Here is a 5516-nt window from a genome sequence, read left to right as displayed (position 1 = left end):
TTCAGAAACGACTTCCTGATACATAAATCTATATTCGATGTTAACAAATTTCTCTTCTTCAGAAACGCTTTCCTTGCCATTGCCAGTCTACATTTTATATCCTCTCTACTTCCACCATCATCAGTTATTTTACTTCCTAAATAGCAAAACTCCTGTACTACTTTAAGTGTCTCATTTCCTAATCTAATTCCCTCAGCATCACCCAATTCAATTTGATTATATTCTATTATCCTCCTTTTGCTTTTGTTTATGTTCATCTTATACCCTCCTTTCAAGACACTGTCCATTCCGTTCAACTGTTCTTCCAAGTCCTTTGCCGTCTCTGACAGAATTACAATGTCATCGGCGAACCTCAAAGTTGTTATTTCTTCTCCATGAATTTTAATAACCTACTCCGAATTTTACTTTCTTTTCCATTACTGCTTGCTCAATTTACAGATTGAATAACATTGGGGAGAGGCTACAACCCTGTCTCACTCCTTTCCCAACCACTGCTTCCCTTTCATGCCCCTCAACTCTTATGACTGCCATCTGGTTTCTGTACAAATTGTAAATAGCCTCACGCTCCCTGTATTTACCCCTGCCACCTTCAGAATTTGAAAGAGAGTATTCCAGTCAACATTGTCAAAAGCTTTCTCTAAGTCTACAAATGCTAGAAACGTAGGTTTGCCTTTTCTTAATCTTTCTTCTAAGATAAGTCGTAAGGTCAGTATTGCCTCACGTGTTCCAAATTTTCTGCGTAATCCAAACCGATCTTCTCCGTGGTCGGCTTCTACCAGTTTTTCCATTCGTATGTAAAGAATTCGCGTTAGTATTTTGCAGCTGTGATTATTAAACTGATAGTTTGGTAATTTTCACATCTGTCAGCACCTGCTTTCTTTGGGATTGGAATTATTATATAATAAAGTCTGAGGATATTTCGCCTGTCTCATACATCTTCCTCACCAGCTGGTAGAGTTTTGTCATGACTGGCTCTCCCAAGCCCGTCAGTAGTTCTAATGGAATGTTGTCTACTCCGGGGGCCTTGTTTCGACTCAGGTCTTTCAGTGCTCTGTCAAACTCTTCACGCAGTATCTTATCTCCCATATCGTCTTCATCTACATCTTCTTCCATTTCCATAATATTGTCCTCAAGTACATCGCCCTTGTATAAACCTTCTATATACTCCTTCCACCTTTCTGCCTTCCCTTCTTTGCTTAGAAATGGGTTGCCATCTGAGCTCTTGATATTCATACACGTGGTTCTCTTCTCTCCAAAGGTCTCTTTAATTTTCCTGTAGGCAGTATCTATCTTACCCCTAGTGAGATAAGCTTCTACATCCTTAGATTTGTTCTCTAGCCATCCCTGCTTAGCCATTTTGCACTTCCTGTTGATGTCATTTTTGAGACGTTTGTATTCCTTTTTGCCTGCTTCATTTACTGCATTTTTATATTTTCTCCTTTCATCAATTAAACTCCATATTTCTTCTGTTACCCAAGGATTTCTAGCAGCCCTCGTCTTTTTACCTATTTTATCCTTTGCTGCCTTCACTACTTCATCCCTCAGAGCTACCCATTCTTCTTCTACTGTGTTTCTTTCCCCCATTCCTGTCAATTGTTCCCTTATGCTCTCCTTGAAACTCTGTACAACCTCTGGTTCTTTCAGCTTATGCAGATCCCATGTCCTTAAATTCCCACCTTTTTGCAGTTTCTTCAGTTTTAACCTACAGGTCATAACCAATAGATTGTGGTCAGAGTCCACATCTCCCCCTGGAAATGTCCTACAATTTAAAACCTGATTCCTAAATCTTTGTCTTACCATTATATAATCTATCTGATACCTTTTATTATCTCCAGGATTCTTCCATGTATACAACCTTCTTTTATGATTCTTGAACCAAGTGTTAGCTATGATTAAGTTATGCTCTGTGCAAAATTCTACCAGACGGCTTCCTCTTTCATTTCTTAGCCCAATCCATAATCACCTACTATGTTTCCTTCTCTCCCTTTTCCTACTGACGAATTCCAGTCACCCATGACTATTAAATTTTCGTCTCCCTTCACTACCTGAATAATTTCTTTTATCTCATAATATATTTCATCAATTTCTTCATCACCTGCAGAGCTAGTTGGCATATAAACTTGTACTGTTGTAGTAGGCACGGGCTTTGTGTCTATCTTGGCCACAATAATGCGTTCACTATGCTGTTTGTAGTAGCTTACTCGCACTCCTGTTTTTTTAAATTCATTATTAAACCTACTCGTGCATTACCCCTATTTGATTTTTTTATTTATAACCCTGTATTCACCTGACCAAAAGTCTTGTATCTCCTGCCACCGAACTTCACTAATTCCCACTATATCTAACTTTAACCTATCCATTTCCCTTTTTAAATTTTCTAACCTACCTGCCCGATTAATGGATCTGACATTCCACGCTCCGATCCGTAGAACGCCAGTTTTCTTTCTCCTGAAACGACATCCTCCTGAGTAGTCCCCGCCCAGAGATCCGAATGGGGGACTATTTTACCTCCGGAATATTTTACCCAAGAGGACGCCATCATCATTTAATCATACAGTAAAGCTGCATGTCCTCGGGAAAAATTATGGCTGTAGTTTCCCCTTGCTTTCAGCCGTTCGCAGTACCAGCACAGCAAGGCCGTTTTGGTTAATATTGCAAGGCCAGATCAGTCAATCATCCAGACTGTTGCCCCTGCAACTACTGACAAGGCTGCTGCCCCTCTTCAGGAACCACATGTTTGTCTGGCCTCTCAACAGATACCCCTCCGTTGTGGTTGCACCTACGGTAAGGCCATCTGTTTCGCTGAGGCACGCAAGCCTCCCCACCAACGGCAAGGTCCATGGTTCAGGGGGGGGGGGGGGGTGTAAGATGATGATTATATTTAATTGCTCCATTGTGAAACGAAAGTTGTTCACAATAGATACAAAATTAAATAAAAGTATTTGAATCAATGGCGTTTTAATGCTTCCTTTTTCACTTCTTAACAAAGCATGAGAACAGTGAATAAAGTGAAGAACTGCAAGAGAAGTATGTGAAAGAACAAAACTGTGGTCACAAAAAACCTTCATGCTCCAACAGTGCCATACCTACTACCAGACATTCACTAGTTATCTAAACAGAAAAGATGTAAATCACAGTCCTGATGAAAGTGACGTAGACAAGACTAAGTAAAAGCAAAACTTCTCCAATCATAGATTCGGCCAACTTTGTGGTGATCCTCAAAATTTTGTCAAACTAAAATCGGCTGCCTCCCCATTACCCCCCCTCTCCCCGCCCGCCCACACACACACACACACACACACACACACACACACACACACACACACCCTTGTAAGAGTCACAGTTAGTATAAAGTAACTAGACGAAACAAAAGCTTTGACTTCGTGGTACCAAATAATTTTAGAACGCAATAAGCAAATAGAGTAACCTCACTTTAACATTGCTGTTGCCTTTCTTTTCATGGGTATTTTATGGAAAGTTCTTTTAAAGTTATTTATGAAGTGATGTGATCTCCCCTTCCTTTATCATTGGTTTATTTCTCAAAGTTGTTGACGAATTTCTTGCATGTAGAAAAGAGAGACATCTTCAAGTTTACCGAGTAGCCTGTTGTGGAGCAAACAGTTGCACTTAGTATCACTGAACCTATTTTTCATCAGTGGATAAATTGTAACAATGAAAATAATCAATTATTGATAATATAATGTAAATGGACAGACAAAAAATCTACTCACATAGCGGCGGCAGGGGAGCACACACACACACACACACACACACACACACACACACAGAGCTTTTCTGCTGACACTATTATTATCTGCAGTGACGTTAACTGCTTTGAAACCTATTTCTTCCAACATACACAAAGCATTGCTGGTTAAGGATTTCAAATATTCACCTGTCATATTACCTAGAAACATCAATGATGGCCACTACATCAACATACTTTGAGAAAACTTAACTGCCATACATCTAGCCACACTTAAATGATCAATCACAAGAGACATTAGGAGTTCATATAGTTTCAAATATTTCACATTTTTTTTTAGGTATGGACTACTACTATCTAATGATGGCTTCACCAGCTCATAATTACGACTCAGGTTCTGTAAAGTAGGTGGGTGTGGTAAGAAAATAATATTGTGTTCTCTGAGAGCATTCTACACAGTACCAGAATGTACATACAAATAGCTACCTACTGTCATAGTTTTGCTGTCATAACGCTTATTTTTTGTGACTTCTGACACTTTCAGTTGTTCCAAAAATATGTAAATCAAAGAGCTTGAAGTAGAAGAGATGTGTTTCATAGTATCGAACATGAACAACTGCTCGTGTCTCTTCAGGTATGCGCTTTAAAGCCCTCGTTTACTAGACTTTTTTTTTCTTGTTTTGATGTAAGGAACCTGTCCATAAAATCTGTCGGTGCTTTTTTGGGATACCCTGGTTATACAGGGTGTTACAGAACGACATTTTAAAAATTTGGGATGCTATAGAGGATGAAACTGAGAACATTTTCCAATAGGATGCCTATAGCCTGAAATCTGAAACAAAATGTCTGGAGCACGACACACTTTCTACAAATTAGATAGGCTGAAGAAAACACCAGACTACTGTAGTTTGGAATATCGTTGTTGACGGTAGAGTACTGTAAACCAAACCTGTGCCTTTCTCTATTATATAGTAAATTTTCAATGTGACGACTATCAGATTCATTACATAATGTGCAACGACGAACCATGTTTTGTCTGATTCTCTGGAAGATCCTGCGCTCTCCTCTATGGCATCAAACGTTGTAAAAATTAGTTCAGTGTGGTCAGGTAGTATTCCTATTGGTCTTGTTGAGTACACAATGGACTTTATATAACCCCAGAGGAAAAAGTCAATAGGGATGAGGTGAGGAGTGCAAACAGGCAGAGGGACTGGGCAATCTCTTCATTCATTCTCTGCCTAAAGCTGTCTGTGGGATGTGCCCTGGCTCGACGATCAGATAGCGCTGGAGCGCCGTCGGTTTGAAACCGAAAACTAGCGCACAACTGCAAGGAAACATCCTCCAGAGCACAAGCACAAATAAAAAATTACAAACAATACGTAAAGTTGTGACAAGCTTCAAGAGCACGAAAACTGAGAACCAGTCTCAACAGACACTTCAACACACTGTGACACATAAAAACGATTGCTCGAAAACGGCAAGCTGTCAAAGCGAGACTCGTCCTACATAAACAACAAACCAATAAAGCGAATGTGCATCAAAAAACGAGAAATATGTGATACGTCAGTCTTCAGAAAGTTCAAATACCACTCACCATTCAAACTATCTGGTAAGATGTGCGGTCCAATAAGTTGATCTTCAAGAATACCGTCCCATGTTCAATTCACAACGATACCTGTCCTCCCCGAGAGGTAAGCAACGTGAAACTTGGGCTTCTCCTGGTGTATAAAATGTTTACGAGTATGCAGTCAGCGATATCTTCAACAACCGAGGTATTTCGACATGTGCACACCCCAACCGGTTGCTAACT

The sequence above is a fragment of the Schistocerca gregaria genome, chromosome 2 (assembly GCF_023897955.1).
Source record: "Schistocerca gregaria isolate iqSchGreg1 chromosome 2, iqSchGreg1.2, whole genome shotgun sequence".
NCBI lineage: Eukaryota > Metazoa > Arthropoda > Insecta > Orthoptera > Acrididae > Schistocerca > Schistocerca gregaria.
Note: the sequence above shows the minus strand (reverse complement) of the source record.